The 26,705-nt window shown below is 33.3% G+C and overlaps 1 long non-coding RNA gene across 1 annotated transcript in view; it reads left to right on the forward strand.

Annotated features, from left to right (window-relative positions):
• The window catches only part of LOC143257969 (uncharacterized), a 38,008-nt gene extending 24,712 nt beyond the window's left edge, over positions 1-13,296 (forward strand). Inside the window, exon 2 of the long non-coding RNA XR_013032058.1 lies at positions 12,927-13,296. This is a non-coding gene — a long non-coding RNA (uncharacterized LOC143257969). The remainder of the gene's footprint in view (positions 1-12,926) is intronic.
• The last annotated feature ends 13,409 nt before the right edge of the window (positions 13,297-26,705 follow it).

The raw sequence follows: 26,705 nt of genomic DNA on the forward strand, positions 1-26,705 counted from the left end.
GGACATTTTTGTGAAACGTGTGAAGAACTGTTGGGACAACAACCCATAATCTCTAATTCTTTGTTCTTGTTGAAACGGAAAGAGTCGGATTCAAAGTTAACCTGCTAAAATAAAGTAGCAAAATGCCAGAAGTGTTACAGATGTAGCAGGTGTGAATGTGATCACGATAGCTGTCTAAGGTGTAGCAGGTGTGGATGTGATCACGATGACCGTCCAAGGTGTTACAGATGAAACACGTTTGGAAGTCGGAATAGCTACAGTGGAGAAGTTCCTATGAAGCACTCAAAGTGCGTTTGCATACAGTGGCGGTAAACCTAAAGATGCATCCGACGACTTGCCCTCAAATGGATAATGTCATGAAAGGGGGTCAGACTTAAGTGCGTGATACTCTCTAACCCTCAGGCTGTAACTTTTCAGAAACCAACTACCATCTACTATTGAGAGGAATAGGTCAAATGTACCTGCTTCTCCTAAACACTGACAACAAAAAACGGCAGCAGTAGTTTCAACGGGGAATGTAAGCAACGACGATTTGTCCTATTGGGAACCTTAGCGATGCTGAGAAGAAGAAAGAAGTACGATCACAAAAGGAACGTAGAACACGTGCGGACTGTTCACTTGAGTAGGATAAACCCTAACAGTTACTAGAATCAAAGACACGAGGTGACTGAAGCGAAGAACAGAGTCAAACAAGTAGTTGCAATCTCCTCAGAGGTTTGAGTAAGAATGTTTTCAAATATTACCAATAAATGACGAAATTTTTAGTGATAAACAAACAACTACTGAGCAGAAGAGAAATTTAGATCGGTGTGCTCATTGTATTAATTTTCTATTTGGTTTTCTAGAATTGTAGAACATCGCTTTTGTGTCACTATATGTGAATTTAATAAGTTATACTATTGCACCTCACCACATTTCTATACAACGGATCAACTAGGGTTTCCTAATGCACATTTTTTATATCACGAGAAAACTAGAAAATCTATTCTCTGAGGTCCGTTAAACAAATTTACTATCATATTACGCTTCCTTCAAATAAAAAGGAATTGCTACTGAGACTTAATGGATATCTACTAGACCTAGAGTTTTATACAGTCTAAACTGCCTGGGGGACCGTTAAGTAATTTTACTGTGGTTTGAGCACAACATTAGAATTGGTTTTCTTTCTCCGGTAACACAACTCCTTACCATAAGCAGTAATGTTGAAAGAAAGGATGATGATGAAAAACAGGTCGTTTTTTTCTTGTAGTAGCTAAAATATCTCAAAAATACAAAACGTACTAACACTTGTAAATATTCAAATTTATTTTACGTTTGAAACGAGCGTGGCCTAATGGTTAGCATGTCAGACTATTTATTTGAGAGTTAAATGCTCGCGTCCCATTCACACAGAATCGCTCTTCGTATTTTGGGGCTGTGGGTACCTCATCAGAATGACGGTCTAATTGCACTTTTGGGTCAGAATAATTCAAACGTTGGAAGTGGGTGATCTTTACTACCTTTGTTTACTTTGGTGTATCACTTCGCAATCTGGTAAAGCTGGAGCAAATATGGCTCTTGCCTAGCTTTATACAAGTATTCAAAACAAACAAAATTTTCATCTTTCAGTTCTATTCAATTGCTTAGTTTCATACATTTAGTCGTTGGTATATCTGTTTTCGCAAGTGTGGATTGTTTTCTTTTTGGACGAATTACTTCCAAAATATTTTTGCATATCGGTAGAACTTTTCTCTGAATTATAAAACATTTACTTGTTCGAAACCAGCATATCCCGTTTTTGTTTTTTTTCTTCTGACCTTCAGTAGAGCAAAAAAAATGTAAAACACACTTATGAGTTAATTTATTCTAGCTTCCTGCCAAAACAATCATATATATATAAATTCGTTACTAAAACAATTGTTTTTTAACTTATCAGTACAAATATGCCGTTTGTGTATTATCGCTTTGCTCAAACTTGTAAGAGTTGGTTTTAAGAATTTTGAGTTATAAAGTCCAAAGGTACTAACTGACACTTCTGCAAATTAAAATGTAATGAATCACTATTTATATATTGTTCCCTCTCTTACTGGCTCAGCACAGTCCCTGGACTTATTACTCTAAAAATAGGGTTTAAATTCTCTGGGTGGGCACAGAAAACATTGGTGGGGAATTTTGGTATATATGATCATTGTAAGCCATGAATAATGGCAATTAGTGAAGGATTGAGAAACATTGGTTTTATATTATCATTTGTAAACCATGAATAATAATGATCATCAGTATAATCATTGTAAACCGTGAATGATGAGCATCTTTTGTTGTTTGTGGAACTGAAAATAAGAGAATCCTTGCTTACTGTTCATCCTTTGTACAATTTTGATTCCTATTTCTTCTTGGACGAAGAAACAAAGTTTTATATTCATGTTTCTAATTGTTAAAATGGAATTATTTTAGTAGCCGTGATAAAATTGTATCGATTCATCGTCCAATACGATACAATTTATGTATTTGCAGGAACTTTAGTAAGCTTTTAGTAAACATTATAAGTCTTTTTGTACAGAGAAAAATCAGAATTTCTAATAAAGCATTTTTTCGGAAACATTAATGACTCAATAAAGGAAGATGAGTATTGAGTACTACATGCTGTTTTCATTTCTTTTATCAAAATCAATACATGCAAAGTAACATAAATTATGAATAACAAACTAGATATTAATTTCTTTATGGTGCTTCATTTGCTCGCTGACATTTATTTGATTAAGCCTGATAATTTGATAAGTCACTGTAAATTGTGAAGTACTTGGATAATACAGTATTTATAATACAGACAATAAATTACAGACAAGACTGTCAAACTTAGTAACAAACCGTTGGTTAAACGTATCGTCGACTTCTATGATGAGATAAGCATCCAAGTATATTTTAATTTAAGTCTGTTAATGTGCCTTTGAAAAACCCTGAAGAAGGACTATTTGTAGTTGTAGGGACTGAGATTTAATCCTGGATTTCCGCAGTGAAGAGACTGGTCGAATGAAGTCTTCTCCATTAAAGGTTGGTTAAACTATTTCAATGTTTTCTGGAGAGGATATCTAGATACTCCTGAACCTCTGTGTTAGGTTGATTTAATGTGTTATCACTTAAGTAAATGTGGACGGCTTCTTTTATCTCTTTATTGTTTCATTTCTCATTATTTTGATGTTTAATCTATTCCATCGTGTGGCCTTTTCAAAACTGATGAGCTGCATTTCAGAATGTTCGGTAACACAGAGTCTTTTATGTCTATTGTGCTCCTGAATTATCACTTTGGTTATTATTTTTGATTTTCCAATGTTTTATGTGTGTATACATACATGCGCTTTAATGCATCAGTAAATTCACGTTAGGGCACACAGGGATAAATTAGATAGAAAGGACATATGATAAAACAAATGCAACACACATGCAAGTTGTCAGTACATGTCTCAAATTAGCCTTGTTGCTTTGTTTTCACCTTTCAAATTTTCGTCTTGCTGTTATTAACTGCTTTCTTTTGAATAGTGCTAATATCACAGAAATCATTGTTATTTACAGATATACATCAGTTGTTTTTTTTTACAACTTACAAGTATTCTTCGTTTTGGGAATGTTCTTTGTATATTTGAACGACACAACGCGTGGTGCATGGTAGGCGAAGCAGAACAGGACCGGTTTTAGAACGAGCTGTTACATTTCTGTACGAGCTAAAACAGTAAAACGTAACGGGCTTTACTGTAACTAGTATTTGAGAACATCCTCTTATATTTCTATACGAACTGAAACAGTAAATCGCAAGTTGTCCGAACAACAAAACTAATTTTGGCTTTTGTTTATAGAGCAGTAACACTTGGTCATAATCAACAACATTAGAAAAAAAAACTAATTAAAATAATCAGCTACGAAACACATTGATATTGGGATATAATGTATAAATTTTAAATGCGAGCAATTGAAAATTACCGATTAAAAATTATTAAATTACACCAGAATGATAATTCAGTGTTAAGTCAACAAATATATATTTTAGTGAAATTTAAGTGTAATGATTTAGTGAAGTTAAATAAGTAAACAAAATCATACGGAAGGTCTGCGTTAAAAAGAGAAAGCCCCCCAGTGGCACAGCGGCATGTCTGCAGACTTACAATGCTAAAAATCGGGTTTCGATATCCGTGGTGGGTAGAGCACAGATAACCTATTGAGTAGCTTTGTGCTTAATTCAAAACAACAACAAAAAAAGCAAATCCCAACATCTGATTAATTATATTAACTATAAATTTGAGCCTAAATAAACCGCATTAAAATTAAACAAAATACGCTGTATATTTTTTAAAAAGATCCTAGGGTGCAAGCTATAACGTGGGATAATAAAATGTATTCTAGGTTTAGGAGGTGACTGCGGAAGTAAAACCCACATTGGCCCGACATGGCCAGGTGGTTAAGGCACTCGATTCGTAATCCGAGGATCGCGGGTTCGAATCACCGTCACATCAAACGTGCTCGCCCATTCAGCCTTGAGGACGTTATAATGTTACAGTCAATCCCACTATTTGTTGGTAAAATAGTAGCCCAAGAGTTGGCGGTTGGTAGTGATGACTAGCTGCCTTCACTTTAATTTAACACTGCTAAATTAGGGACGACTAGCGCAAATAATCCTTGAGTAGCTTTGAGCGAAATTCAAAAACAAACAAACAAGACCCACATTGTGGTGGGAATACACTGTCTATCAGTCTTAACCTTCAATTCACAAGTCTCGCATAAGAAGATTAGAACTTAGGAGAGCGAGATGTGAATGCTCAAGCTCAAAACGTCCCACATCTATAACACCCTTCACTACATGCAGACAGTTGTGGGAAGGTGACTGTTCTTTCAGGTTAAAATAAGAAAAAGATAAACATAAAAAGATGAAAAAAATATAAATAAAAAATAAGGAAAATAAGTTACTACCATTTGGAGGTAAGTAAGATGAAACTTACATCTTGAAGTTAGGATCCCTGTCACCAGTATGGTAGGCATTTTGAGTTTATTATACAAAAACAAAACAAAACACGAGCATATAGGAAAATTTAGAACGATGAAATGGAACGAAATAGCAAAAACACATAAACATACAATATATACAACTATGTAAATTAACATGAGAAATTGAAAATACAACAAAAATATACAAAAATAAAAATTGAAAAATATATATACTAAGTATTAATTTTACAAAAATGAAGCTATACATGAAAGAACAACATATGCAGGTATGTTGCCAAGGTATGCAGGTATGTTAAATTTTCAAAATCCTAATATAATAAACTACAAAAATGAAAATAGAAAATTATGAATGAATAAATACAGTTACAAAGATAAATAAAGCATACAAATTTTGAAGTAAAATTTTAAAAAATTAAAAATTAATTCGGATGTAGTTACAACAAAACTGCACAAATGAACATTACGTGTAATATACAATATGTACAAAAATAAAAATTAAAGAAGTAGGATGTAAAAAATATATATTACACAATAAATTAAAATACAAATAAACAATAATTATATAAAATACAGACAGTCTAAAAATCAGCCTGACTAAACACCAATAGTGGGCAGTAAAACGTAAAGGCCAGTTGACAGGGAACAGGGACCGGCAGGTGATACAAAATGGTCTTTACCGAGATCCAAGAGGGCACGTAAAAGGCGAGCCACCTCTTTCCATATCTCATCTGATGTCGGACAAATGACCAACATGTGAAGGACAGACTCCACCCAGGTATGACACCTATCCCCGACATTGAACTATAGCATTATACAAGGTGTAAACAGTATAAAAACAGTATATTTTTTATATGCACCTTGAGCCGCATATAAAATCACGACAATCACAATAAGCTTAGTACACTGATATGGTTGAATGTCGTGTTAATTAGTGCCTCTACCACATTAGGGGCAGGAATGCTAACTTGAAAAGGTAGTTTCATCTTATTTGCCCCAAAATAGCAGTACCTTATTTCCTTACTTTTATCTGTTTCTGTTCACCTTTTTTTATTCTTATTTTAACTTGGGTGAGCAGTCGCCTTCTCACAACTGTCTGCAGGCAGTGAAGGGTGATATAGATGTGGGACATTTTGGGCTTCAGCACCCACAACTCGCTCTCCTAATCTTTAATCTTCTTATGTGAGACTAGCAAATTGGAGGTTACGACTGATAGATAGTATGTCCCCACTGCAATGTGGGCCCTACTTCCGCAGTCACCTCCAAAACCTAGGTTAATTTTATAATCTCACGTTGTAGCTTGTATCCTCCGATCTTTTTTTAAAAAATGCAGCGTATTTTGTTTAGTTTTTATGTGTTTTGTTTTGGCTTAAAAAATTATGGTTATAATATATATATATATACTTGGTTTTCCAGTGTAATCAACATAACAAACTACAGCTGGAGATGCTAGAAAGAGAATTAAGCTCATTAACTCTTTACTTCAGGTGTAGTTCAATCATCTTGACTTGACTCTATTTCAGTCATTAGTGTTATTATCAGTGCTCTCAGGTTTAACTGTTCATTACGGATGCGACTTACTTACATGATGTTTTATTTTCTTTATTTTTAAAGTCCTAAGAAATGTTACTCGAGATTCTAAGCCTTTTAAAGATATAGGATTGAAAGTTGTATTCAAGGTGTTTTGGTTCGTTATATATTTTGCTATAAAATATACGAAAATACTGATGCTATTTTCATAACGAAATGGAAACAAAGAATTTTTTTACAAAACCACCATGGTACACAGCAATGATTAATAGTCGGTTATGTCTTGTAGTTTTATTGTCTCGAAGTAAAAAAAGTTTCATTCTTTCTTATCTCTATTTATTCACTATATAATAGGGTTATTTCAGAGACTGTAGAAATGATAAGAAAATAATCCTGCTACATGAAAAAGTTATTCGAAGTGGTTTACAAAGAGATGTGATAGCCGACGTCTCGGTTATAAATAAAGTTTCTTCTATACCCAATGGAATGTTATGAACATTTCTCCTAATTATATTATTACTGTATGGATTCCAGAGTTTGCCTTGCGCCTGAATCCGAAATATAAAAACAAATTTTGTTTTTCTGGTGTTGCGAAAGGTCAGCAGCTCGCTTTGCATATAATAATATTTTGAAAAACTTGCTGAGGGTATTTTAAATAAGAAGCATTAGATACACGACTTCAAGTAACCTTTTTGTCTTGTATACACACGAGGTAAAGTACATGTATAGATTGAGTCTGTTACGAAAAAGGTAAAGGTATTTGAATATATTATTTCATATTGTGTAATATTTCTCACAAAATTTTCATTTTAATATAAAACTCAATATTGGTGTGCTAAACTATATAAGTGCGGAAAATTTAGAACTTTACGTTATTTTCAATACAAATAACTTAGAGTAAATATAACTTGTTAAATAATAAATTAATATCCGACGCAAACAATTTTATATCCATTTTATTATAATAACTTTCCTTAAGTACTATAAAAGATTGGTTATTTTTCTTGCACTGAAAATATATTTGTTTGATTGCTCCTATTATATGCCAATTAGTCTAATTTTTATGGATATTTCCAGGAAACTTTAAGATTACATACGTAAACGTAATTTTTTAAGCGTGTATAGATAAATAGGTTAAAAACAGGTTTGCGAAAATACTTGAGTGCGACATGAAATGAATTATCGCTTCCAACCCTTTTCAATTTAACTTTTTAATAAAATATGTGATAGACATAGTAATTTAATCCAGTTTTAGAGTAAGAGTTACAGTGTTCATCCAGATTATCTTGTTATATACAATGATCAGTTGATTACGTTGAGATGTTTACTGGAGTCGACAGTTCTCATTTAGCTGCAAAATTTCAGTAGCAGTTTCTATTAAAGAGTTAAAAGTCGTCGTTTGTCTTTATTAATAAGAAAACGTGGCTGTTATCACAAATCATATTTGTATCGGAGAATGTAAAAATGTTTAACTTTGGAAGTGAACATAACGCAGTGTATTTATGAAAAAATAATATACTCTTCAAAACAAGAAACGCAAATGGGATATTTTTGTTATTTTAAAGAGAAATATATGTAATAACGTTACAAGCTCAGAGTATGTGATGTTACACGTGTTAAGGCACTGATTGTCAAATCAAAATGACAACAAAAGTTGTGCACTTTGAAAACGGAGGAAAACATCGGATTTTTCGCCAAAACGCATTCGTGTCCAATAAATGTGTTTGAGAGATCTGCATATTCTGCAAGTGCAACATGTGCAAAATCCCTATAAAAGTAACGGGTTCTCGGTTTCCATAGCTCAGTGTTAAGCCACCGACACGCAATACAGTTACGCCAAGACTGACTGAAGCACAACGCAACAACGCCATTGGTCTCTTGGAAGCAGGCGAATCTCGATCAGATGTTTCCAGAGCTGTGAATGTTTACCCAAGCACCATCACAAGGCTATGGAATCGTCACCAACAACATGGATCAACTAGTGATCGTCCACGATCTGGCAAACCTCGCGTGACCACACCCGCAAAAGATCGCTACATCTGGTTACGTCACCTTCGGGATAGGACCATCACTGCGACGTCTACTGCCTCAACCATACCAGGGCTGCGTAGGATTTCCGATCAGACCGTACGCAACCGTCTACGAGATGCAGGAATCCGGCCTCGACGTCCAGTCAGAGGCGTCATCCTCACTCAGCAACATCGTCAAGCACGGCTGCAGTGGACTCGGGCACAACGGGTATGGCCTCATCGACGATGGAGGCATGTTTGGTTCAGCGATGAATCACGTTTTATGCATCGTAGGCAGGGTGGAAGAACCCGTGTTTACCGTCGCCGAGGTGAACGTTTTGCACCAAACTGTGTGCAGGATGTTGACAGATATGGTGATGGCAGCGTCATGATGTGGGCTGTCATCGCCTACAATGCCAGAACAGACCTTTTGCACATTCGAGGGAATCTTACGGCTCAACGATACGTCGACGAGATTCTTAGGCCCCATGTGCAATCCATCATGGTGAACGTCAACGACGTTTTTCAACATGACAACGCCCGTCCTCACACAGCCCGACTTACCACTGTCTTCTTGAGACACCACAACATCAACGTTCTTCTCTGGCCCTCCAGATCACCAGATTTAAACCCCATCGAACATCTTTGGGACGAGTTGGACCGACGTCTGCGACGGCGACAACCTCAACCGCAGACTCTACCTCAGCTTGCAGCAGCTTTGCAGGCTGAGTGGACAGCCATTCCACAGGATGTGATTCGTCATCTCATCGTTTCCATGGGCAAGGAGATGCCAAGCAGTTATTGATGCTCACGGGAGGCATACTCGTTATTGACGTTGAGTGACGTTAAACTTCACCTAGTGACTTTGGATGTTCAGCAGTGAATGTGCAAAGTTTCACACATGTCATACAGAACTACCCGGAATAAACTTGTTAACAATTTGTCTCATATTTTGCCTTTTGCGTTTCCTTTTTTGAAGAGTAAATAATGACAGTTTCTCATGTAATTCTTAAGTGTTGTGTTGAAATTAGTCTATTGGTCTTTCGTTGCGTAAATGATGGAGAAAAATGTGTATGTTCTTCAAATATGTGAATAACAACTTTGAATTAGATACTTACTCAACGAAACATAATCGTTTTCGATTACTAATAGAAAATTGCTTATCTTAATAGATATGAAACATAACTGGCCTTGTTAGATAATTTCTTAATTGATCAGTTGAATGCTTAAGTTCCGAGATATTTCAGCTCTTATCAGCCCAGTTAAATCGATGATAGAAAGTATTTATTCAACAGAGCTGTATATTCACAATAGTTTGAAAATGAGCTAGTGTAGAATTTATCGCTGAATAATTTATGGAATACCCGGATGTGGTAGTATTATACAAATAAAGGAAATTCAAATATTGCTTAGAAACTATATTTGTTTTAACGTAACTAACAGTTTACTGAATCACTGACGGTTTGTGAAAGTTTTGTTCACAATTATGATTGTAAATTCTTCAAGAGCAACGTTTTGATTATTGTCACAAGAGGGATGTTATATTGATTATTGTCACAAGAGGGATGTTATATTGATTATTGTCACAAGAGGGATGTTATATTGATTCCCCTCTAAAATTCAGCATGAAAATATGTTCTAACCTAGAAATATTTTTGTTCGAGTAATAAATTTGGATATTTCTTTGACTCTCTAGAACTCCTTCAAGACTTCTGTATAATAAAACAGCGAGTCTAGGTACTGCCCAATTTCTTTTCAAAACCATTGTCTGATTTAGACAAAGTATCGCATTTTCTTTCTGCGTTTTATTACATTCAACACCGACCAACAAACGACCACTTTGGCACGCACGAAGTAAAAGACGTTCCCTGGTACTAAACAAGTTACCTTGGTAACCGTGGCTTGGTTCTCAAAATGAGAGCTCATGGTCTCTTCCTGATGATGATGAAGAGTCTTACTCTGTGATAAAGAATATAGTACAATATTAGATCTGGTTCTTGGTCCGAAAAGTTTCATTATAACTTTATATAGTGAAAAGACAAATTTGTTTGTTTGTTTCTTTTGTGTTTTTTTTTCTCATATAGCAACACATTGGGTTGCACGTTCAAAACTACAGGCGTTTAATATGTTAGAAAGAAAAAATGGAATTTCGGTTGTCAATTGCTGCAACTTACTTATACTAATGTTTAACAGAATTAGTAGTATTGTCGTTTGGTTAACATGTATCTACTCAGTATTCAATTATTACAACTGACCTCTCATGTTGTTTATCAGAACCATCGTTTGATTAATGTATATCTGATTTGTTTCAGATTTTAATAAATCATTCACCCTAACGCCACCCCAGTGGCATCGCTACAAACCAGGTTTCGACAGATGGCCCATTGTGTAGTTTTGTGCTTAATTCTAAATAAATAAACACCCTAAGATTTTTATATTATTTAAATAAAATAAATTAAAGTATTATATTCAAGGAACTTTGTTAGAACTGTTAAGTGTTTAAAATATAAATATGAGAAACGCTACACTAATCCGTTATTTCTAATGGACAAAAGCGATGGCTATTCTGTCGCTTTTCCTAGCAAGTCTGGGAGTTATGTCTTATCTGTTGGTTATCTCTATTAAGATATTATTCTTATTATGTTACAACAAACAAAACAATGTTAGGGCTCAGATTAAAAAATACTATTAATGTCTTTCGCTAGATAAGATTGGGAATTTTCAATGTATTTTTTTTATTATTAAATAAGGCCTAGCACACACATATATACACTTTTCATTTTAACTCGTGCATTAAAAAACAAATACTCTTTACCAATTATTTATTTGTGGTATTAGCCTTTTTTCACAATCTTTGTGAATGCGGTTATTTGGACCATGAAGTATATTTTTGTAATAAATTCTTATTGAACTTTAAAGATAGAACGTTATTCGTTATCTTAGTTTTGGGATGTTACGTAGAGCGTATTGAAATGTTTTCTTATATGAATACATAGCTAGCTCTTAGTCTAAAGCTACACAATAGACTATCTTCACAGTATCCATTGAGTAAATCGAGACACAGATTTTAGTACTGTAAATTTGCAAACTTACCCCTGATACACTGGAGGACAGTTAAAAAATTTACTTTGATTAAAATGTTTATTTTTGTATTTTTGTGGAGAGGCCAAGGTGTGCATGTTAGAGTAAAAACGTACCATTTTGGTGCTTCTGGCAATGTTTCGTTTCCTCTAGCTCAGATCGTACTTGGTTCACAGAGCTAACATGAGGTGGGATAAAGATATCTATGCTGATTACGAAACATTGATTTTTAAGTCAATGATCTCCCCTTTATACTAATTTTATATAAACGTGAAAACTGTAATTTTTTGCCATACGTTAGAAGCTACATTACAAATATTATAAGTATGTGACATTTGGCACATATCGCTTGTCTATAGACTGAAGAGAGCGCCAATGAATAATTCATTGGAGTTGTTCAGGACAAATTTTAGCTTTAAAATACAACAGTTACGAAAGCCAGGGGAGTTGGAGCCATAAATATTCATTTTCTGTGCCATAACTCAGATAACTAGCAAACCAGATTTTTATCCACCAATTGGTAAGATGAGTGAGTACCACATGAGAAGCATTATTGACATGTAAACATTAGTTTGATAATATTTTATCAGACCTGAGATAAATATACTTTTTATATTTAACGTGTGAATGATATGAAATAAATACTTTTTCAGGTGACTGATCTTATATGAATATATTGTATTTTTTGATATAGTAAACAATTTAGAAAAAAATATTCAATTTTTTTTCCCTAAAGTAACGTTACTTAAATATTTAAGTGTGTGAAAATAATTGAAAAAATATACCCTCTAACAACGGAAGCAGGTGTAATTAATTAGTATTTGATGAAAGGCTAAAAAGGGTAAAGCTTCGCGATAAAAATTAGGTTTTAATTGCTGTTTGTTACAGTAAAATATCTGAAAATAACCGAAAGTGTTGGACCTATTTTTATTCCAAAGCTAAAATATTTATAATTCTTAATAGATTGGTACTCGAGCTGCTTATTAAAATTGAAATGTCTTCCCATTTATCGTTGATATAATTTTATTGGTTTCGTTTGACAGTAGACATCGATGTGGTTAGTGTTTGAAACTGACATGATTTGAAATACGTTACCACGACACATTCTTGCTTGCTAAATATTGTTTGCTGACTGGTCCACCTTGTACGTTTTACTGCGACCAATCATATTCGTTCGTAATTTGAATACGGAAATTTCATCTATATTTTATCAAACTGTTTTGGACTCTCGAAACTGAATTGAAAGATAAACGGTTTTACCTGATAACTTAAGATAAAGTTATTACTTATTTGTAAAAAAACTGTATTAAGCATTTAATTGTCATTATTTTGCAGTTTGTTTGTTCAACACAAAGTTGCACCATGATCTTAACTGTGTTCTGTCTGCCGGATCGAACTCCTGAAACACCTACTGTTGAGTTACCGGGAGACATTGAAGATCAGGCTGTGGGTTTAGGAGTATATGTAGAAAACAAAGATTAATACAAGTGCATAATACGATGTATTTTAAAGCATTGTGTATACAGGTTGTTCTTTTGTAAAATTATGTTGCTTAGTGGTTCTCATTATCTACAACCGTCGTATTATTTAGCGTTTACAACTGCAGTCAGCATCTACCGAAACCAACGGTTTAAATAAAGTTGAATTTACTCGCAATTTAGGTAATTGTATTTTATCAACGTATTTTAAATTTTCTTAACTATGACCTCTATCTACTTAAACCAGCATACACTTAAATTTTAACTATATTAAATCTATACAAACTAAGATTATGTTGAATGTTCTTTCTCTGTAATGATAAAGTACATGATAAGGAAAACTAAGTCTAACAATAAAGATGAAGACGGTCGATAAAGCGAAGAAAGTTCTTAATTTCAAAATGTTCAGACCTTTCGAAATATACTGATTGCATCTCCAACAAAATCTGAAAATAGAATTATGGAACAAATGCATTCCAAAATGTCAAAATCTTTTGTGAATAAAAATATTTTTCGTCTATAGGCAATAATATGTTTTCATATTATCACACAATAAGGGCTTTTAATTCATTATTCTTACGACTGTTTTTTTTTTTCACATATATTTGTCCGCTATGTATAACTACGTATGAAGCTTTTTTTTTAATGTTCTTTTTCAAAATAGTCTATCTCGTCACATGAACTATTAGAACAAGAAATGGCGCTGCTGGACCAAATACGTAACTGTTCCGCGATAATACGAAATTGACAAACAAAATTATTTCTTTTTACCATCAAGTTGTGCAGGTCCTCCTTTAATGTCCGAAACTTTCCAGACTCGATGCTTGAGCGACTTCTTTATTATTCTTCATAAGGAAAGTTTATATGATATCTTTTAAAAAATCACTACCTTTAAATGGTGTTCTTTAATATTTTTCCATATAATTTCTTTTAAATAATTTTACTTTTTCTACCACTTATCCCCTATGGCTATCCTTTCATTTCTTCCTAATTTCTCTCGGTGGTTTGGACACGTTATTAGTTAGTTAATTATTTAATACCCTCTATTCAGTTGTTAGACTTTTAATGTATTGCTCAAGACGGCTGCCACATTAAGTATGTTTTCGTTATAACATCCGAGTTGCATATCACTGTCTACAAGTCAGGATTGTAAAGCTTAAATGTGTTTCTGGTTGTTTAAGAAACAGGAATCGAACTGGTATCTGAAGAGAAACAGTTCGTGTTACCGATTTCGTTTATTGCTTGAAATTAAGGTTTAAGATGAAGGCTGGTTGTCTTTAACTGTATTTTGAATTTATACAACACTTTTAAGATCTAGTTTGTAGAACAATTTTAAGATAAATGTTTAAATCAATAAATATAAAAAAATGCAGGCAAGAAATAAATATGTGGCTAAGAATAAACTTACTTCTCAGAGTTGTTTATTTTGTTTAAGCTTAAACTACAATAATATTAATACACTCAAATAATAACTTGGAGCCTTTACAAACTGCTTTTGTGATAATTGATTCATTGCGTGTTCTACTTCTCAAGGCATACAACAAGAACAACATTATATGAGAATAAACGGTTAAATGTAAGTTTAAAAAAATTTGTATATACAGGTAGACGGTATGAATAATTATTGACACACAGAAAGATATGCAAATTGCATCCATGTAAATGATAAATTTCGTTTGAGGTAAATATATAAACATAGCAATAAACAGTTGTTTAATATTAAGTTGTGGGATTTAACTTCAATTAGTCCATCCGTTCCACCAGTAATTTTTCATACATTGATCATTTATTAATTTCTAATCTAAAGGTGTGCACTTTGAAAGTTTAAAACCGAAAACTAGTTACAGTTGAATTAAAATGACTTAAAATTTAGTAAATTGGTAATGAAATTCATGATGTAATTTGTTACTTTTTATAAAGACGAAATAACATTTAAGTAAATATAATAAAATATTTTAAGTTCATAAAATTTACTAAGCATGAAGTGCATACAGATTGGTGAAAGGAATAATTAAAGTTTAATTACGGAAGACATAATTCTTTTCCAGCCTCGTGCACATTTATTGTGACTGTTGTAGTGTGATCATTAATCATGAGTCTGCCTTGGAAATGCCTGGAGAAGACGACAAGATTCACTCTTAACGTCTTCACATCTTATAATCCGAAATTGTAATGAATGGTTCTTTACAGTGTAACGCACTGAAGGAAATTATTAATGCTCTGTAAATCGTAACAAGAACTAAAGATGAGATAGAGTGTTTTAATTATTGCTTCAACAGGTAGTTCACATCAATTTACCTCCAATTTCAGTTCAAGGAAAAGAGAACATTGCCAGTTGAACAAACGGCATCAAGTCGCCGTAAATTGTAATTTAATTTTATCTAACACTTTCCTCCTTTGTTACGATTATTAATTGTCATTTTTTATATATTTATATATCAATTCCTATCTATTTTTTTTCACGCTGTGTGTGTAAATGTATATTTGTTTACCATAAATTATTTTTTCTAAAGATTCGTGTAACCCTAACAACGGATTAGAAAGCCAAATTAGAAAAAAAAAATCGATGTGAAAATACATTTCATTAAAATGAGTTGGGTTAACAAACTCCAGAGTTAGGTAACTTGAATATTTTACAAGGATTATTTATTTCTGTACTTTGAACATATTCGTGGCTACAATTTTTGTCTTTTTAAAGGTTTTTTATGTATCGTAGTTGTGTGATACGAATAAAAAAAATGTAGTCCCTCACTGACACAGCGGCATGTCTTCCAAATTCTACCATTAGAAACTGGGTTTCGATACCACTGATGGGCAGAGCACAGATAATCCTTTGCGTAGCTTTGTGCTCATGTACAAAGAACAATAAAAAAGTATGTGGCATAATTCCGGCATTTTCTAATTCTCGTTTCACTATCTCTATTGGTAGAATAGCGTTTCTGCCGAAAGATTTTAGAACGTGTTTCTATTAACGAGTGCAGTTAACCCTGATATTTTCTTTTTAATATGAATCTCGTCTCCGTTAGGATGTACAATTGTTGTATATTTATCCTTGATAATTATGAACTCTTCTTCGTTAGTGAATACGATAACCCTGTTTGGTACTTGCAAATAAAATTATGTATCCATTAATGAGTGCAGCTAAACCTATTTAGTACTTGCTAATATGGTAGCAAATTTATTACGTGGCTAGATCAGTTTACAGCTCTATTTAAAGCTTTTCAGGACAGGTGCTATAACTTATGTTTATGGTATTTATCTGAAATTTAGTAAAACATAAGCTGACGAACTTGTGAAGTTTAAGCTCTAGTGAATTGAAAATCAATGATAAATAGGAGGTAAATGCTTTAGCACTAACATAAATTAGCCATTTCATAACACTAATAAAAAACACTTAAGATATTAGTGTATTTAATGATGAAATTATATTTATTAAATTAAAGGCTACAAAATATTTGAAAATTATAGAACGTAGAAGTTAGATTGATATTGTGTTACACCATTATATGCAATTGTTACTTCAGTAGTTTGGTACATCAAGGAGTCATCTTTAAATATATTTTTATTTAAAGAACACAACAAAATTAACTTTTCAGCTTTCTTATCTGTAGAATTGTTATTGTGCAAAGGTTTGTGCAAGTCACTTGTAATATTTAAAAATTACTTTATATGCACTTCGATTATTTTCTATTGACATGTTGTATAAATGTATACCAACAGTTTTTAAACATTTGAACGTTTAATATTTATTTTTGAAAAAAAATGAAGAGCGATATATAATTGTATTTACGTTATAATGTGTTAGTTACAAAAAAGATACCATTTGAAAAGTAAGCACTTTTATTTTGTTAACAGTTTTTGATACTACTAACTGCATATTCCAGACCTACAATGTCGAATATAAATTAATAAAGCCAGCATTATGTGGCAAACTGATCAGAACTATTAACGTCATAAGCCAATAGATAACAAACTTGTAACATGTGCATTGAATTATCGTTTGGGTACTCTAACAGTTGGGCATTTTCAATCAAACTTTGGACGTAATGATAAACAATGGTACTCATTAAAATATGCGAAAGACATGGCTATCATATAAATATGGCCTTTCAACCGAATAGTCATTGTAAAATATAACCAGTTATTAGCACTTTAAATTCTCAATTCATCTTATATCATTATTGTGCCATTTTATATAATTTGTTTTGCAACATTCTTTGTAACATTTTCCTCCAGTTAAAATTCATCCTTCACTGAGACAGCATTGTCTACGGACTTATTATGCTATAAAATCAGGGGCTCGATTCCTTCGGTGGACACAGCAGGTAGCGCGAAGTGGCTTTACTGTAAAAACACACACAGAATTGAAGTTCAGTGCTGTAAACAACTTTATTTCATTTTTCTGACTGTTGGTATGGAAAGAGAAAGTTCAGTGTATATAACAGTTAACTTATTTTAGTATTCAATATTGTTATTTCAAGAATGATAAAAAGAACAACAAACGCATCAGATATATACGTAAATAAATCGCAGGGAAACGATTGTTACAGAGACTTGTTCACAAGGTTGGGTTGATTTGATTGCTTCTAGCTGCGTTTTTATGGCTTATCAACGATATCGAACACGACGTAAAATTCTCAGGCTTTTTTTCATATCATTGCAGCTGTTGTTCTTGCACATTTCTTGGCCAGTCTGTTACAGAGTTTCTATAACTAAGATACATTTCCATCTTTCACAATAATCTGAAAAGAACAAACAAAACAAAAATTATAATTGTTATATAAGAATAAAGGAAATTGTCACAACATTTCCACCAATTGACTTTCAATGATATACTGTAGATATTACTTCTTGCATTACAATATACTATGTAGCTCATAATTCTAGATTTATGCAAATAATATTTACATTTTGTTAAAAAGAATCATATCTAGAACTTTACATGGCCACAGGGGTTGGACGATACCTGTGTTAATATTGAGGAGATTAAGTGAGGTACTAGATATTTATACATTTTATTAATTTGCTTTAAAAACTAAGAATCTACATCTGGTCCCAAACTCTGACAATATGTCCTCACTAATGTGTGAATTGTACTTTTTCAGGTACATCTCCTGTCTGTTCCTACTGTACGCCTTGTATTCTACGACTTAATATGGCTACTTCATCTGTACGACATCAGTGATTTTGTCTAGTTTGGAGAAAGTAAGAATAGGTTATTAAAGTAGAAAAAATAATTATTATATTTGATCTCCTTCCTTCAGTCTTTAATATGTACTTATAACGTGATGTTTTTCCAACAATGCTTTCACAATCTGTTAGTAGTTTAGAGCTCCATTAACGAGTGCAACTAATCTTATACTTATTACTATGAACTTCATAAGCAAGTGTGGCTAGACTTATTTTATATTTGTTAGTATGAACCCTGTCTCTCTTAACACGAAAAACTACGTCTATGTTGATTTTGCTAATTTGGTGTAGGAGTCACGTGCCTTAACTGTCTAGGGGTTTGTTTGTTTTTCTTTTAAGTTTTAGTAATGAAGTCTCCACTCAAAGTTGTATTTCAGTGTTCTAATTTCTGGACAAATGCTATTACTTTTTTATTATAATTATCTTACTAACTGGTTATCAATACAGTTAATTATTAAATATTAAGTTAAATATTATAGCATTTGAGTTTCAATGCGATACAACAGCCAATAGTTTTTCATTTTTGACGGTCAATCCAACTATTCGTTGGTAAATGAGTAGCTCAAGAGTTGGCTATGGGTGATGATGAAAAGTTGCTTTCCCTCTAGTCTTACACTGCTAAATTAGGGACTGCTAGTACAGATAGTCATCGAGTAGCTTTGCACGAAATTCAAAACAAACCAAACCCTAATATAGATTTGCGCAAAATTCAAGCCAAATCAAACCTTTTTTTCTCATTTTGTCTACGCCCGACTAACAGGTGACGAATGTAATTACTCAAAATCAGTAGACCTCAATGACAAAAGACAAATCAAATGGTAGGTTGAGTTCCATAGTTATTTCTAAAATTGTTCGCGTATAGTTCTAAATGTTAATCAAGTAATTGTACTTAAAATAACCAGATATAAATTAAACTTTACCTCCTTTGGATGAAATACCTTGATTCTTACTTCAGACACTAACTTGTTCAATCAGAAAAGTGCCACGAGAGAGAACATAAATTTCAATCGTATGGTGGTAGTAATTACATAATTCCTGTTACTAATGGTGTTAAAATTACTGCATTAGCATGAGAATAAAAAGAAGTAATATTAGAAATGAAAATATTTATATTTGTAAAGGTAATTGTTGCAGGAACAGTGAATTAAGTAACAGTCAGTGGCTTCATATTAGTTTCGGTAATAACAAACAGTGATGATAATTCATAGGCTTTTACGTAATGTATAGTTGTACCATTTGCTGCAATAAACAAACATTACATTTAAAACCACATAAAAAACACCCTAGTAATCCAAAGGGAAGGTCGCATGCTTATAACGATAAAAATTTGGACTCTGTACCACAATTAAAACCGGAATAAATTTGGTGGTAATATCTTCGATCAAACGCCATCTCTTGATGGATAATTGAAAAACAAGTGTTATATTTTTTCTTCTACCTCTTTGGCAGTTTAAAGCACTCTTTTTTTATTTGCTCAAATCTTCCGAAAATTTAAATGAATGCATTCCTAATAAAAATGATCTTTTTTTCAAGAATTCTGATATTTTATTTTAGAAAGTAAAACACAATTAATAATAATTACAATATCTGTTGAAGGACCAGTTAATTTAAAGGAGTTTAACATAAAGCTTGAATGAGGGCTGATTTGGGGCTTTTTAGTGTTTGGTGTAATTTAGTGGATAGGATAGTCTAGATGAGACAAAGTATCCCTCGTTGTCTTAATGTTACAATTTTTATATCTTCGAGTTTACGCGGGTTTTCGACAGATTTTAGGAAGCTGCTTGACGTCATCTCGCGCTATTTACCAATTCAGCATTATTATGAGAAATAGCAGAAAAAAACAATTTTTTTCTGCGCTAGCTATAAGAGGATCGTATATATGTACATATATATTTTTCTTGTGTAATATATATTCCTCAAAGCGTCGCGCTGACTGCGAAGTAGGGTCATAAAACGTCATAACAATAACCGACTAAGTTCATGATTTTTATTTTGAAAACTTGACCTCGAAACAAAATTGAATGCTCAGTTTCGAAAGTAACTAAAAATCTACATAATGGTTTATGCTATCGTGAATTTTACCATTTTATCAGTAAGTGACGTTTGTCTTTGACTGAAAAATGTGAGAGAAATATGATTTTCTCTTTTTTTCATATCTCTATCTGTTGTTTTATTTAAAGTTTCCTTCCATTTTTCCTTTTCCTGATATGAAACAACCTGTTTCGTCAGCCATGTGGGGGCTATATATGATTTGATACCTAGTGCTAACAGCGAGAATACTTAACTGATGAAGCAAATATTGTTATAATTATTTTAAAGCGTTTCATACTCTTAGTAAGAATGATAATTTGAATTAGCCCTTCTCTTATTACTGGGTTAATCTTTAGCCATAATTTTGGTAGATAATTGGTAAGTAAATTTTAAAAAATCTTTGAGACGGTGAAAACTTTTTAACATAATGCTTAATGTTCAATACTTTATCCATTAGCGGTGAAAAACATATTACAGTAGACTTCACGATTAGTGATGTGAAATTTTTCTAGCAGGCTTCACGATTGTAGGAAACAATCCATCTGTTATATCTCCTTGAGTCAAGTCCAACTAAGCTAAGAAAGTAGCTGTTTCACTTACAGTTTTCTATATATCATGTGCCTGACGTGACCTACTTCTTAGTGTGTTGAACTACGACTGAGAGTGTTTATCTTTCGTGTCCCGTTGCCGCAAACTCGCCCCAATAGCAGTATGGTTGCGTTTTAAAAATGACGTTGAAATTCCACTATTCAATTAAAATATAAACCAAGAGATGGAGATGAAAGTTGTTGATTAACTTCCTCTTCTTTAACTTACCTCTTAGATTTGGGATGACTAGTGCACATGCGCCAATATCCGAAAATAACAGCTTCGGTGCTAACGGATTATTAGTTGTTCTGCAACGAGATATTTCAATAGATTTAATTTGAGGAGCTCGTCAATAGAACGACTTTTGTCGTCCTGTAAGATACAATCTAATAAAAACCTATTTTTACTTCATTCCCTTAACTCGTACGATGAATCTTTTTTTTTTTTTTTTTTACATTTAAGATGTTTTTGATTAGCTACCATGACCTTCTATCAACATACTCAATAAATCACACCAAATAAGAAAGTGTCATTCGATAGTAAGCAACATTAGGATCGCAACCTATTATTCGGAAAAGATATTTACTTTACAGAACCAACCGAATTCTTCAAAACATATAGTGGAAGTTTTACCTCTCTAAAACAATGTTAATAGTTGCCTTTATAGTAACATCATAGAATTTGGATTAACAGTTTTCTTGTCATCACATCTATGCAATCAGAGCAACTGTATTGAGCATAATTTTTCATGATAATTATTTAAGCTGATATCATATGCTAATTAGTTAGGATAATATCATAAAATTGATCAAACTTGCGTTGGAAAGTTGGCAGTGAATAATCAATAATAACCTCCCATTATTTGTTTCTTTTGAAAACTTGAACTAGAAACTGTTAATCTAGTTTGAATGGCTTAACAGTACTTATGTGTCTGCACGTACTTTCATCTTAGTTTTGTTATTCTGAGTCAGTCGTCTTTAATCCGAATGACAAAAAAATACCAAAAACGATACACGTTTACTTTTAGGTGAAGCTGTAGTAAAAATATTAAAGCAGTGTCTCACGTGACTTTTTGAGTAGGCGTGCGCAAACATTTTCGTGCAATTGAGCGGTTTTTGTTGAATAACTTTGGACATGTGGTTTGCACTCACATTAAATAAGCCTCCTAATTTTAGTTGCAAAGATCTATTACTGTACCAAACCTGAAAAAAATCCATAAAAGTTAAGTATGTTTTTCTATCAAATAAAGTCTCCGCAGTTTTGGTTCAAAGAAAAAAAAACTCCTAAAAATTAGACATGTTATGTCTAATTTATTTCTTAATGAAATGGTCTTATAATTTGGTATGTGAGGTATTAGTCTAGTAGAACACATCACTGAAAATACTTGGTTTAATTACTAAAGTCTGAGACCGAGAAAGCGTAATATCGCTAAACTATGACTCGTGTTAGTAAAACAGTTGTCTTGCAGCAGGTTGTTTTGTAGTCCACTGTTCCAACACTAATGCCTACAAAGTCGTATTTGTATTGTGATCTGTTCTTTTAATTTAAAAGTAAAAATACTTACTTACCGCTGAACCAAGTTTCAATTAATATGTGATGTCTCTACCAACATAATATAGCCCTTGTGCAGTGCGAAATTCAAACCAAACCAAAAGATTGTCAAATATTCATAACCTGAAGACGGAAGATCCAAAGTTTGAGTCATGGCATGTTACTTTTAGTGTAGGAGGAGCTGTAGCTGTTTCAATCAGTCCTTGTTATCCTGTTAAGAGCAGTTATAAAGAGCGATGTTTCTAATTAGTTTCTCTCCCTATGGTTAGCAGTTCTAAATTAGGGATAGTCATGTCAGAGCCTAAGGAGTCTTTAACCCAGCTCCTAAAATCCATAAGGTGGCATTTAATTTGTCTCGAACGTGAAGTCCATTTCTGAAAAGAAATTTTCGGCATTTTTCTAATTTGCGTGATTATCTTGTATAACGGATAACTTACGGTACATTTTTAAGGTCCAAAGATGTTGAGATTTGTATGATTAAGATCACACAAGTGCATGTGTTTCTGAGCCTACTTGTATGACAATCGTAAACCTAGGCAATGAATACATAAGTTGTAATGTGTATAAATAAAATATTAACTGAGATATATATTTTATCTTTATACCTGGAACTGTTCTTATGTTGTTACATACCTTTCATATTAGGATAAGAGTTCATTGATTTTATATATATATACACATACATATAGTCGCCTTACTGATATTGTTAATTGACTGACGTACATCAAACATGGAAATTAGTTGAGATGCAATGAGAATTGCGTGGAAATTTAGGTTTTAGCGAAAAGTGTTTAACTGAGAGAATTTCACGACGAGCGCGTAAATATTAACTTCGACTCCTAAAACAGGTTCAATATTGTCTTCAATTCCTCTACTGATATATCTATGTACTGTAAAAGCATTAATTTACATTTCAATTTGTTTAAAACATTCAGATGAAACTTTTAGTAGCAAGAAAGTCTCCCGAGTGCAATGTATGTGGATGTCTATGACTACTGAATTAACACAGCTAAAACTTCTAGCTCATAAATGCAGTAAGTACGTGGGAATTACTGGGTATTACAGCCTGTCAATTGGCGTGTTTAAGTGAGAAGCAATTAAAGCAGCTGGTAACTGCGTAAGTATTTTATAATAGTCTGATAATTTAAATAAACTTTTTGTAGGTTTTAGTGATAAATTGAAGATATGTTCCGAAACTTGAAAAAAACAACAACTTCATTTGATGTTGAAAGTAGAAGATAGTTACTATTTGATCAAAATACGAGAGTTTGACATTAATAACAATAGGTCCAATAGTGGTTCTAAATTCACAAATCTTAACATGTCAGTCTAATATTTGTAAAATCTGGCATGTCTTCCGGTGGTTCAGCGGCATGCCTGAAAGCTTGTAACTCTAAAAAGCGTTTTTCGATACCCATGTCGGGAACAGCACAGATATAACACTGTATAGCTTCGTATCTAACAACGAAGAAAAGCCTACTAAGGGCTTCCAAGTATAACTGAACGTTATTCATGTTTTAGTACAGTTTATTTTTGATTTTTTTGTAAATAGACGAAAGTTAACCCCTGATTACAGTTAATTTGTTAAAAAAATTCAAACCTCATTACAGATTTCTTTTCATGTTCTGCTTGAACTTACCCTAACTCGACTTTATGCTCCATGATTGTGTTGACTTAACCTTTAGTCCAGCGTTTCCCAAAGTTTGTGACGAGTTCCTCTAGAAGGAAACAAATTATCTATTGGAGGCGCAAGCGACTAGAGTAAAGTAAAAGTGAAATAATACAAAATTAAGTTTTTCATTATTTCAAGTAATAAATAATTACTAGAACACACATAGCATTTTAATGTGTTTTGTGTCTTATCACTTAAGTTACTCATTCATTCTTTCTAAAAAAGGAGGGGAAACATAAGAAACTATCATTAAAGAAAGGCGTGGGTATCAAATATTTTGAAAATACTGGCTTAGGTTTTTTCGTTTGTTTTTGAATTTCGCGCAAAGCTTCTCGAAGGCTATCTGCGCTAGGCGTCCCGAATCTAACAGTGTAAGACTAGAGAAAAGGCAGCTAGTCATCACCACCCACCGCCAATTCTTGGGCTACTCTTTTACCAATTGGGATTGATCGTAACATTATAACGCCCCCACGGTTGAAAGGGCGAGCATGTCTGGTGCGACGGGGATACGAATCCACGATCCTCAGATTACGAGACTAACGCCTTAACCCACCTGGCCATGCCCGGCCTACTGGCTTAGGATATAGATTCGGGTGTATTCAGGTCTAATTTCATATCAGATGATCATCCTAAATTATTTCAACATTTGAAATCTAAAAATAAAGTTAAACCAATTTTTCATAAGATTTCAATCTCGATACGCAGTCATGTATTGCACAACCAAATAATACCTGAAAACAAGTTACTGCTTATGTCAAGTTCATCACCTATACATTTAAATAATATGAACAGCTTTGCCATTTTGAAATTTTCGTCCAACCAGTTGTTACCTTTGTATTAGTGTGTTTAAAATAAAGCTTAGTTGCATTCGGTAATGGAAGCGAGATCCATGTTAGCAGGAGTAAAGTAGACTTAGTTCCAATTTGAGAGTAGCGTGTTCGAATCCATTTCCTGATCATTCTCACTCTTTTAACAATGTGGTCGTTGTTATGGGATGTTTAATCTCTCTATTCGTTTGTAAAAAGTTAGCAATGGGTCGTGTTGACTAGTTGCCTTCTTTCTTGTCTGTCACTGCTAAATTACGTATGTCTAGCGCATATACTTCTCGAGTAACTTTGTGTGAAATTGAAAACAAGCAGACAAGGCTTAGAATAAGTTGCGAATAGATTAATGTTAGCAACTATGAAATAGGCTTAGGTGCAATGGAAATTTTTACCAAGTTTAAAATTTATATATGTAAAAACGGCTGGTTTGGGTTGAGAAACTTTTTTATGTAGAGGAGCGAACAACGTTTCGACCTTCTTCGGTCATCGTCAGGTTAACAAAGAAAAATAACCAACATTTGCCAAAACCTAGTAACAAAATATGACATTCCAGTTAATACTAAATTTATTAAAAAAGCCAGGCACAAAACTAAGGTCTATTCAGTGTAAAAACTACAGTGACAAACACCACACCAACATTATTTATAACATACAATGTGATAACTGCCACGACTTCTATATTAGAGAAACAAGTAGAAAAATGGAAACCAGATTCAAAGAACGTAAAAAGTCACCTTCGCACGTTTTCGAACACTGCAAATTAAATAGACACAACATAACCATAGAAAACACCTAATTACTAAATAAAGAAACAAACATAAACAAACGCAAAATTAAAGAAGCCTTACTTACACAACACCTCAAGCCCAAAATAAACCAATACAAAGGAACACCTTTATACCTATATTAATAAACATAATCAAACATCTAAGCACGTCCTCTACATTCCTATACTCAGTTACTGAACCCCCTTCGAACATGTGGTGAGCTATCGGTCACTTACCTCTTTCTTTCTTTGTAAACCTAACGATGACCTGACTTTGTTCGCTCCTCTACATAAAAAAATTTCTCAGCCCAAACTGGCCCGGCATGGCCAGGTAGGTTAAAGCATTCGACTCGTAATTTGAAGGTCACGGGTTCGAATCCCGGTCGCACTGAACATGCTCTGCTCGCCCTTTCAGTCGTGGGGGCTTTATAATGGGACGGTCAATCCCACTATTCGTTGGTAAAAGAGTAGCCCAACAGTTGGCGGTGGGTCACCACCCACCGAATGAATAGTTGTCTTCTCTCTACTCTTACACTGCAAAATTAGGGACGGCTAGCACAGATAGCCCTCCAGTAGCTTCGCGTGAAATTCAAACAAACAACCCAAACCAGCCGTTTTTACATATATATTTTTCTCTACAAGTGGGTTTTCTCGTCATGACTGAAGTTTAAAATTTGCTAAGCTGAAATTAACTCATTTGCTTTTAAAGGATGATTAATTCCAGATTTAGTGGCAGAAACTATCCTTTCGATCAGAATAGGTGTTAAAGCAATCATACTAAAAACTATAAAATGGGCCGAGCTGCTCTTGCTAGGAGAGACTCTGTTCACATTAGGAAACCTAAATTATGCTTTGTTGCACTCATTAAGGAATACGCAAGTCCCTGTGATTAAAACTGTCTTGAAGTCTTGCAGTGGAGAAATAATCTCACTACAGTTTTTTTAGTTAAAATATAAATAAAACTGTATCAAATTAATATAATCTTACACAAGGAGATAAATAAAATAGCAGATC

This window comes from Tachypleus tridentatus, chromosome 7, assembly GCF_004210375.1.
Source record: "Tachypleus tridentatus isolate NWPU-2018 chromosome 7, ASM421037v1, whole genome shotgun sequence".
Classification (NCBI taxonomy): Eukaryota; Metazoa; Arthropoda; class Merostomata; order Xiphosura; family Limulidae; genus Tachypleus; species Tachypleus tridentatus.